The sequence below is a fragment of the Varanus komodoensis genome, unplaced genomic scaffold (assembly GCF_004798865.1).
Source record: "Varanus komodoensis strain SLA01 unplaced genomic scaffold, ASM479886v1 scaffold7_1, whole genome shotgun sequence".
Lineage (NCBI taxonomy): Eukaryota > Metazoa > Chordata > Lepidosauria > Squamata > Varanidae > Varanus > Varanus komodoensis.
This window is the reverse complement of record NW_025336479.1, coordinates 1,414,992-1,426,321: the sequence shown is the minus strand read 5'-3', so window position 1 is coordinate 1,426,321 and position 11,330 is coordinate 1,414,992. Positions and strand designations below refer to the sequence as shown.

At 47.8% G+C, this 11,330-nt stretch overlaps 1 protein-coding gene across 3 annotated transcripts in view; it reads left to right on the top strand.

Moving 5' to 3' along the window:
• The first annotated feature begins 2,508 nt into the window (after nucleotides 1-2,508).
• CASKIN2 (CASK interacting protein 2) overlaps nucleotides 2,509-11,330 on the top strand; it is a 108,150-nt gene continuing 99,328 nt past the window's right edge. Inside the window, exons 1-2 of one of the 3 annotated variants that reach the window (XM_044453950.1) lie at nucleotides 2,509-2,584; nucleotides 4,613-4,947. The gene's annotated coding sequence lies outside the window, so the exon portion shown is untranslated. Of the gene's footprint in view, nucleotides 2,585-4,237; nucleotides 4,948-9,158; nucleotides 9,638-11,330 lie in introns of those variants that run through there. The other 2 variants (XM_044453951.1, XM_044453949.1) reach the window with 2 other exon arrangements.

Genomic DNA, 11,330 nt, shown 5'->3' with positions numbered 1-11,330 from the left:
GGCTTACAACATGATAAAATACATTGAAATACAATAGTACATAATAAATTACCATTAAATATAACAATACAAAAATACATTGATTTACAAATACAAAATTAAAATTATCAGTATAAATTAAAATTAAAATTAAAATCAGTACAAAATTAAAATTATCAGTATAGGTTGCATGGTAAGCAAAGGTGTTGCTTGCACACAGATGTCTGTGACATGGCTCATGGGCAGTGGGCTATACAGATCATGACCCACAAAAAGAATTGCAGAACACAAGATCCAGACTTGAACATACAAAGCTGTGGGACAAGAAATCTGTCTTATTTCTCATCAAGCAGGCCAAAAAATTGGTGTCAGATCCCCCAGACAGCTGATTCCTCTTCACAGGTGAATTCGAGAATTTTGCACAGGGTTTGGAGAAGCATTCGATTAGATTCTTTGTTTTGCTGTTCTCATGTGTACGGCGTTTGCAGGTAAAGTCAATCAAGCACCTGGATCCTTTGCCATCCCTCTGAACCTACAAGGTGCTGAATAACTCCTGGGCTCTTGTGAGGTAGACTACTTTTGTTCACTTTTTGTAACAGTTTCTAAAAGATTTTCTATTCTAAAACATTGCAAAGTGCACATGTGTGGGGAGGAGTCAACATATAATTAAAGCTTCGCCATTCAAGAGCCACACACCAGATGTCACAATCTTCTCTTCTCTTATTCTGGCCATGATCACCCACAAAATATTTCATCAGGAGACCCTATTGTTCAACTGCAGCTTGCTCCTTGGGGCTCACAGATTCTCTGCAACCCTCTTATGCATGTGTGCTATTGTTTTCCTTTGTATTGTTGGGAACCGATAACCCTTTTGGTCCCAAAGGCAGCATTAGCGGTCTGCTGATGTATGCTTGCAGCTGAACGTGCACACCCTTATACACATGCTCATTCACACTCTGACACACACATGCACTTGCACTCATGTAGCCATCCCCCCTCTCACAAACACTCGTGCAAATCCCTTAGGGTAACCCCGAGTTTTCCCTTCCTGCACTAGCACTGGTAAGAAAAATTCCAGGGTTCTCCTCACAGGCACCAATAACAGCAGCAATAGACACACCCAAGGGCCACACACGGTCTGTTAACATGGGCTGTGCACCCCTGTTCTCCACATGTGGCCCTCATCCCCACAGGGTTTGTGTTGTCCAATCGGTACTGTTCTTGGAACGGCTACGGATTATCCAAGTGGAGATGGGCACGTTTTGTCTGTTCCCCCAGTCAGTATAAAGACAACCCTTGTTATCACCCAGGGTGGAAAGAAAGGCCAGCTGATTTCCGACGAGGCAGGAAGGAGGACTAGACTCTTAAATCTGCTCTGTGCGTACACGAGGGTCCATGCCTGTCAGGTGAAGAGGCTGAAATGGTCGTCGGTGTAAATCCAGACTGCGCGTCCTCTCCGTCATTTCGGTGGGGCAGCATTTTGGGTCAGCTGAGCAGTCTCTCTGACCTTACCCAGGATCCTCTCTCTGCCTGGGGCCAGCATTACAACAGAATGCTCGCCAGAGCAGTGCCCATGTATCATAAATCATGAAGCACTCTGTCTGATACCATTTATTGCTAAAATTCAGTAGCCAGTAGGCTAGGCTGACATTCGCATGTGATAGAGGGGCAAGCATTGTGACACGCAGTGTATACCCAGAAGAGGGACAAGACCAAGCCAGGATCACTGGTATACATACCTGTATTATGCATATGTTTGCTGTTCAACATTTCAGTGCATTGCTGCGGAATAGAGTTTAGAGCATTTTGAACAGGAGCTGGAGAGCCCTGCGTTCAAGTCCCCGTTCAGCTGTGATTTTGGGCTAGCCATGGATTCTTTGCCTAACCTACCTCACAAGGCTGTTGTGTGGATAAAACAGAGAGGAGATGCGGAATACAAATGGAATGAATATTCACACACATACATATACATCCGGGGAAAGTGTGCACGTAATACATGAAACAAGTCCCTGCATGGAAGGGAGGAAGCTTCCCCTACCATTTGGGACTCTCTCTGTAGAAATAGACAAAGACATTGTAGAACAGCTTCCCGCTACCATGGTTTGCCCCAAAGTAATTTGAGCAAATCACTCTAGCAGTGCCGCCTGCATTCCTTTTCCCAGTGGCATCTTCCACCCTTCATAGGAAGGTGACTGACCACCCAGCGAGCGCCTGCCTTTGCTGCCGCCTGCCTTGCCCTGCCGCCTCTCACTCCCCGCATGCCATCCCTTGATCCAGCCCCGCATTTCCCACAAGCGTCCCGAGCCGCCCTTCAGAAAGCACTGCTCTGTGGCAGAGGTCCACACGGCATTGTGGCAATCGAAGCGAAACAGAACCGGGGGGGGGGGGGGGGGGGTTGCACTGGCCAGTGTTAGCTTGGAATGCAAGCAAGAATGACTCACCGTCCCAAATGGTCACGGGGTTTGTGTGTCTCAATGCTCCGGCATTAAAGGCACAAGTTTGCATCATGAGGCTATTAAGGCTGCCCCATAATGCTAATACAGGGCTAAGAGGGTAGGGACCTGAAGGCTTCACCCCCCAACATCTGCCCCTCTTTCTCTCCCAGGTAAGTTAACTTCCATTTTCAGAGCCTGGCTTGGAGAAACACAGAGCGAATTGCTCCTCAAGCGTGTTTTCTCAAGGGTGGTGTAAAAGATTCTGGTGTGAAATAATGGCTCATGTGCGGAAGGGACCTTTTTTGGCCTGAGGAACAGGAACAGCTCTTGGGGATGGCTGTCCAGTGGTGGGAGGGGCTGAAGACAAAGGGGGCGGGGCCACAGGAAAAGAGGGTGTGGCTAAAGGCATAACAATGCTACCATGGAATAGAAATGACATTCTGTGTACAAGTGTTGTCTGGATTTTAATCGATGCCAGTTCCAGGTTTGAGGATTCCCCCCACACCATGTCAGTGGGGTCTGGTAGGTTTACTTGCTGATGATGGAAGCAGCTGCAACACAAATAATCAGTGTTGGGCAGTGGGGTCTAGGAACCACCAGTTTTATTTCCCATAATGTCCCAATGTAGCATTGCTCCGAGGTACCGTTCAGTGTAAAAGAAAAGCAATGAATAAAACTGAAGCACTGAAGACAACCTTTCTGGGGGCCACAGGGCTGACATCAGGGGAGGGGCCCTGGGGCCTTGGTGCCCCCCCCCCCAGCATGTAAGCACTGGGCCTGGTCACAGCTGTCTAAAGTTACATTGTAAAGTTGTGAGCCCCGTTCCTTTACAAACCAGGCCACTGACCAAGGTGCCCCATTTGAGATGTCCTGATTTTAAGATGCAGCTGGCCTTGATTTTGGTGCATTAGGTTTTTCTGTGCCTCTTCAAAATGGGCTTATCTGCTCCTTGGGGAGCTGCGGAGCTTAATTAAGATCCTTAAAAGGACAAAGGGTGCCACTAAAATTCAGAGAATCATTATAAATGTCAGTGCACTTTACAAGCTCTGGCAAAGTCAGATAATGAATAACAAGACCTTTAACTTTGTGATGTTCCCAAGCAACTCTGCTTAGAGATACAGCTCTTCAAATAACAGCCATAAAAGGCTGACATTTATAATCAAACACACATAATATCTTTATTAAGAACAGGAAAGGGTTAGGGTGTGTCTAAGAAACGGTGATCCTACTCTTCCCTTACCCAGCCGTTTTTCCTTCCGATAATCCTCCAGGTTGCTCAATAAACCCCCAATGAGATTAATTTCATAACCCTCTGGCTGCTCACTACTCGATGGAAGTCAGTGGAAATTCTTGGCATTTCTCAGGACACAGTTATGCCAGAATAAAATCTGGTTCTGTGAGCCATTCATCGAAGGTGCTTGTGCCACGAGTGTCACGGCCATGATTGTGCTCAATGCCCTTTGGGGAAGCTCCTGCCCTGTGATGCATGAGGACATCCGTAGGTCAGAGAGACCACCTAGCAAATCTCATTTTCAGCCCCATCTGATTCCCTGGAGAGATGCCACCAATCATGACAATACAGAGCCGGAAGGACAAATTCTTTGGGTTTTGTAGAAGGAAGCTTCTTCCATGCCTCTATTAGAACACGCTTGGCTGTACTGGGCATGACTTTAACCAATTATTGTGTGTCTAAAGAAGACACAACCTGGTGCCTTCCAGATGTTCTGGGCAACAGCTCCCATCAGACCTAGCCAGTATGGCAATGAGTACAGGTCTTCCACGGCAGTGGAATCTATAAAACAAATAGTTTATTTTTCATGATTGTGTTTGATGAAAAGAAAATAACATCAAAATCGGTGGGATTTATCTTCAAGGAAATTTGGTTAGAATTGGATTTACCAAACTGGGCAGTCAGCCCACTGACTTCAACAGGATTAAGCCCAGTATTTGGGCTATGCAGGAACACAGGACGCTGCCCACTGGTCTATCCAGCCCAATATTGTTGACACTGACTGGCAGCGGCTCTCCAGAGTTTCAGGCAGGAGTTTTTTCCATTCCTCTTGGGAGATGCCAGGGATTGAACCGGGGACCTTCCTCATGCAAAGCAGATGCTCCACCTACTGAGCTACAAGTGGAGCACAAGAAACAGTCACCACTTGTGTACCATGGTTCCCTATTATGTATTTATTTGTCTGCAGCAGGGCCTGGTTTACTGTGTTAATGAAGAAAAGGACACTCAATCATTACTGTTTATACCACATGATAAGCAGCTGAGCCATGAGGATTCTACAGTCTTTCAATGGCAGAAATGCTTGGATGATGGGACAGCTGTCACATCACTTCTCCCCAAGCCCTGCCACTATCAATGGGATGCGACATTAGAACCACAGTCTTCACCGGCTAGGAAGGTGGCCGCCATTTGCCTACTCGGGCTCCTTACACATCTGTTGCTGCAATGTTTGTCTAGAACCAGCCACCACGGTCTTTGCCTATGTGACTGCAATCTTAGCCAGAAATCCATAGTCTGGAATAGGTAAGGCTTCTGCTCACAGAATCTGGCTTTTTTTCAGATGTGGAATGTGTGCTTTATTCTGTACGATGCGTAAGTCCCTGATGGACTGATAGATGTTTTACAAATGTCTCCCCTCTGTATACAAAGGGTGTTAAACCATGTTTTCATTAAGGTTTCAGAATCCCTTTCAGAATCTGCCCCCCTGGCATCGGTGGGTGTCCTCAGCCTGCTCCTGCAAAGAGAGTTGAGCCAAGAAGGTTGCAAACACTTGCAGACCCTCGGCTGTGTAACTGGCAACCTTCCCCATCAGGTGCAGCTGCCGAAAGAGCAGCCACAGGCGATGAAGGTGTGCTGTTATCAGCTGCACCAGGCGCCATTCCTGGAGACCCCCGTGCCCAACCTTCTTCCACAACCTAGGCATCCAGCAACAACTGTGCTGGGGGTGAAACACGGTGCTGCTTGCACAAGCGTGGGACTTGATTCCTGCCGAGCCTTCCATAATGCTGGGAGGGATTGCCAGGAATTTGGTCTCTGGAATACTGCAAAGTGGACCAGAGTTCAGGGAACCAAGCCCAGGGAATTTGGCCGATCCCCCCCCCCGCAGATTTCTCACCCAGGCCTAGTTCTAATCCTTGCACTTTCATAACCGCAGAAACTGTACTGTGAGGCCACACCAGATCCCTCACACCAAAACATGTTACAGTTAGACATACGGACAGCCTGCAGAACTGGGACAGAGGCCTGATGCAGGCTTCCCCAACCTGCTGCCCTCCAGATGTACTGGGCTGCTGCTCCCACAGTTCCCAGCCAGCATCCAGAGGGCAACAGGCAAAGCTGCTCCAAAGCTGTTGCACAGCAGGTCACAGAAGAAAGCACCCCCCCCCCCCCAACACACACACACGCACAGAAAAGAAATGACACAATTTCATTGTGGCTAGGAGAAAAAGAAGGTGAGCAGAAGGTTAAAAGAAATGGAGCGACTGGTCAAAGCCAGGTGCTTTCATTCTTTCCCTTAAGCTGCCGCGGCTGGGTCTCTTTGATAGAACAGAGGGTTGCCAAGAGGGACATGGGGAGAAATTGGAATCCGTCAGGAGGATTTGGGGGAAGAATCTTCCGTCTTATTTGTATTTCTGAATAGCAATCAGCTTTCTTTCAGAGACATATGGGGGTTTATTGTACATGCTCACTGATCAGCGATCCTGCACGTAGCTTGTGAGCTGCCTGGGGATTTTTAAAATGAAATGGAAAATAGGAGATATTTTCTGAAATAAAGAAATATAGTTAGGAGAGATTGCCTAAGAACTGCCACCCACAGAGGACCCCAGACTGTGGTTCTGGGGACCAGACCAATGGCTGCCCTATATAAGGACAAATAATTAATCCACTTGCTGCAGCACTACCTTCTGCAATGCACTTGATGAGATCAGCAAAGCCATTTACGGGGTCATATGCCCACCCCGTGCACCCCAAAGTAAATAATTCATTTACTTAAGAACGCTGCTGGTACTCATTGCAAACAAACAGATTTCTTGCATGGTCCTGAAATGAGGTCATTCCTTTACAGATAACCAAAACTACTTACAAGAGGCATTCCTCAGAGGCAGAATACTTTCCTGAGGATAGGAGTGCTTTAAACTTGAAGGCTGGATCTACAAGTGCAGCAGAATGAGCTAGGAATGAACTGGGTGGAGAGCTGAGGCATCCGAAAAAGCAGGGCCATTTTAAAAGTCAGTGCAAAAACCTGTCTGTAAGGGGACAACTGCTCAAGGTGTGCAGACAGAAATTTATCCACCTCTTCTTCCTCCACACTAACCTTGCCTGAAAACTTTGGATGACAAATGTGATTTTTAATCTCTTTTTTATTGTGAAATCCAAGGATGACCTATTTGATTTATTATATTTATATTCCACCTGTTTTTCTTCCCCAAAGTTCAAGGAAGCTGACAAAATTCTCCTTCTCTCCTCAGTCTTCTCCTCACAACAACAACCCTGTGAGGCAGGTTGGGCCGAGAGTCTGCAAACATCCCGTAGTCATCCAGTGAGTTCCATGGCTGAGCAGGGACTAAAACCCAGGTCTCCCGAGTCCCAGTCCTTCCCTTTTAGCCACTACACCACACTGGCTCTCATCAGGACTGTGACAAGATACATAGTAAAGCTGTTCTCCCCAACCTGGCAGCTTCCAGATGTGTTGGTCTGGACCTAGCATCCTCAGCCAGTAAATACCTTGGTATAATATAATATAGTCTAATACATAATACATATATAAGTATTATGCAGAATATGGTGATGGTGGTGGGTGGGTGATGGTCCTGGCTGACGCTGTGTTTGCCAAAACCTCTGAAGAACCTTATTCTCCCTCATGGAGTTAAGCCAGCTGTCTTCCACATAACAGGTTGTATCCGATGTCAGTTGTACTTACAGTAGACCCACTATAATGACTGTGATCTGGTTTGACTTCATTTAGGTGCTACCATTTCCTGCAGGTATGTGCCAATGAAATATGTAGCGTGCACTTGAAAATGTTCTCTCTGTGTGCATTGTGAATATATTAAATACATATTTCCAAGAAATTCAGGGTGCTTATGAGCAGGAAGAGAAACCCTAAGAAAAACAATCAGATGATTAACAATCATATTAACTCTTCAAAGACAAGCATCAAACTAAACCCAACATTAAGAACTGAGATGCAGAAGGGAGGACTTGTCAGCAGTGCAGTTAGAACTGGACTTTGGGGCCTCAGCCCGGTGCCCCACAGCCCGAGGGACCCACAGATGACTACCCAGAGCTCTGGGCTTTCCTAAACGACACATTACTCCATCCTAATCGTCTGTGTCTAAGGACGATTTTTGGAGATTGTTTTTTAGAGCAGGAAAACATGGCATTGGTTTATAAAAGCAAAAGATTGCACGCTTTTCACATGTGTATTTGCACTACTCTCCTACCCCACAGTGCCACCTATAGGTTATGTAGCAGGAAGTTAGGAAAGGAAGCACTCCTCATCCTGTATAGTGTTTCAATTCTGCCATGCAGAAACCAAATACAGCAGACTAAAAGCTGCTTTCTAATCTTGTACACAAAAGCTCCTACACGAAGCTGTTAATCCACTGTTACCTACTCTGGTGACAGAACAGCAGAAATACACAAGTGAAAAATCGGCTTCTTTTGCTTTAACAATTAGATGCCACCCTTTCCATGCTCTAAAAAACCTTGTGGAAAGTGCTGATTAGACACAGAAGCAAAACTGGGGGGTCATGCCCTTGTCTAAAGAACTGCTAAACAATAATGAATAGGCAATGACGAACGCATGCTAAACACCTTGTGCAGGAAAGCCACGCCAGAGAACAGCAAACATTAGGGTAATAAAATCAAACTCCATTTTATTCCTGTACTCATGATTTAATGAGCTTGAAATGCAAAACTGCACGTGCTCAGAGTATTATTGGTTTAGATCAGTGCTGGCAAACATTCTAATACGTGAGAGCCGCAATTGTGGTTGTGGAGGTGCGGAGGGGACGTTAGCTGTGTGCGTCAAGTCCGAAATAATACACGAGGCTAACGAAAGGGAGCGCTGCGTGGGTGCGTAAGAGCCTGAAGTCCAGGGCCTAAAGTTAGCCTTAGCTGCGCCACTGATCGTACCAGGCCTTTGGACGGGCAAGGACGAGTTCTAACGGGGGGCGATCCGCAATCGATCCCCAGGCAAAGGATAACCCTGTTGGGAGGGATGGCGCAGAATCGAGGCACCCCTAAAACATACCTGTAAGACCGGTGCCCTTCCTTTTAAACATAGTTTGGCAACAGTCATGCCGCTCCTCCTTGCCAAGTAACTCTTGTTAAATCAACTTGAGACTGCAATGAACCCTACGGGCGCACACTTAAAAGGGAGAGGGGGAGGAGGAGCAGGGGGAGGGCGGGCAGGCCGAAAGAGCCGCCTCCCTTCTCCTGCTCCAGACACAGCACCTCTCGTACCTGTGCGCACATGTTCCCAACCGCGCCAAGGTCTCCGGTAACACGCTCCACAACACACGCACCCTCCTCTCTGGTTAACCCCTGAATGAATCCGTCAGCGCCGCCGCGCATGAGTGACAGCCAGGCAATTCGCTGGCCCTGCCCAGCTCGCCGAGTTGTCCCCTCGTCTGCTTTTTCCAATCAGGAGGGGAGAACAGGAGTCTGGGAGGGATTTCCTGCAGAGAGAAAGAGCGGTCCTGCCTGGAGAGGGAGAGGGAAGGGGGAGGAGGGGGAGCGCGGAGACAGAAAAGGAGGTGGCGGCGGTTACTTTACAGAAGAGTTCCCAGGCGCCTTTTGAAACTGACTAGACCAGTCAATTTCAACCGGGGTCGACGGTGCCCCTGGGAAACAGAAGAATGCGAGCTCTGGAAAGAGCGGAGCCGGGACGCCGTGGTGGCAAGCTTGCCTCCGCTTGAGTTCTCAGGTTCCGCAGACTTCGTGCGCACACGCACTCGCACACCCCTCTCCTGCCCTCGCTCCCTCCTCCCTCCCCAGCACCAGCAAGTCCTCCGAGCCCGGGACTGTGAAGAGATCAAAAGCATTCGTGTGCGCGCCTTGGAAGTGGAGAGCAGCTCTTGGCTTTTGCTTCGCCAGCTTTGCTGGGTGGAAGGGGAGGAGAGGAAGAAAGCCAGCCGGCCAGCCAGCCACAGGACTCGGGTTGGGTTTGCAAGTTTGTATGCTGGACATGCTGGATCTCCCTTATGAGGTGAGTTGTGCAAAGGAAAGAATTTGCGGCGGCGGGTGTGCGTGTGAGGGGACGGAGAGGGAAGAAATCAGCTCGAAATCTTCCTCGCTGCCTACGAAGGTTTATTTCTCTCCCTTCCCCACCCCCGCTGCCCCTTAATTCTCCTTATTTGGTAACTTCTCCGTATCTGTGTTGGAGATTGCAAACTCTGGGACTTTAGTACTTTTACCAGAACTCAACTCTCTGTTCCGCTCCGCCTTTGGAGTTGGATATTCAAGGGCTTGGTTGGATCGCTGCTTGGGTGCGTGTTGCGTGCTTGTTTCTAAAGAACTTTTAAGAAATTTGTCGTCGCGCTTGGGGGGCTGTATGATAACGCTCGGGCGAAACGCTCTGCATAATTGTTCCGCTTGGTCTATGAAGTCTCCTTTTCATTAACTCGTTCCGGGTTTGGCTTTTTACGTCGCGCCTCTCCCGAAGGATCGATGACTGTTCCCCCTTCTCCTCGCATCCTTTGTACCCCCAGTGGTTTCCTTCAGACTCGCTCTCGCTGCGGTCTCTGGGCGCTATAAAACGAACACCAGCCTCGCTTTCTCATTAGAGGGAGGGAGAAATGTTGCCAGCCTCCAGGGGTCTTAAAAGTGTGCGCCGCCTTCTCCTCCCACCCCCTTTTCTCTTTCTGATGTGCGTCCCTTGCATGAAAAATGATACAGCTGAAATGTTTGCTGTTGTGATTCAAAGGTTGCGTCTGCTCAACCTTTGCTCTGGGGCTTTGTTTTCCTGCTGAGGGAATGTTTCTCCTGCCTTTCCCTACAGGGCTGGTATTTTTAATAAGTGCCGTTCAGCATCTTTAGCCTTCCTCTTACATAATTCTACTCTTCTCTCCCCCCTCATTCCTTATCCTTCCCTCCCAAGTAGTTTGAGCAAGGAATGTTTCAGATATTTGAGTTCAGCAGGTAAGAGTCCTGAATTGAAAGATGAGATTTCTCCAGCGAGAGGGTTATTTACCATCGCGGTATGCTCCAGGCCACATTCCAAGGGGGTGGAGGGTATCACAGCTCAGGACTGCCTCTGCCATGGCTAGAATTGGATAAAAGTGGAAAGGTAAATCCATCAAACCCTTTCCATATGTGGGCTTCTTCTTTGGATGTGTCTCACCTTCGCCTACAATGTGAGTATGGCAAAGTTCCTTGGAAATAAACCCTACAATGGAGTAGTATCCTTTGTACATAAGCTAACAGGCTGGAGAGAGGATTATTCTTACTTTATTGCAGCTGGATTGTTACAGGCCAGGCAGGTGAGAGCAGGAGATATTGAGTATTGTCCCTAAGAACTGACAGTCTGAGGAACCTGAGACAAGCAGTGCCAGATGAAAATTTCCTTTTACTTGATTTCAGTTGTGAACCTGTAATCCTTCTTCCTTAACCCACATGTATGGGGCAGGCTGCAGTTATTACCTAATGGTTGGGGAAAGGGATGTTTGGCACCCTGGCACTCTGATAACATCCCATACATTTGACTAATAGCAGACTGTGGGTCTGAGCCATGCCGCAGATTTAATTCCTTCCTGAGCCCAGTTGCAATGATCATTGTAGTATCTGAGTAGATACTGAGTAGCTCCAATTTAGTACGATCTGATTCCTCAGAAAAATAAGGGGGATTTAAAGAACAGAGTTGTCCTTTGGTGCAATAGGTTTGTTTGCTTTCTTGGAGCCCC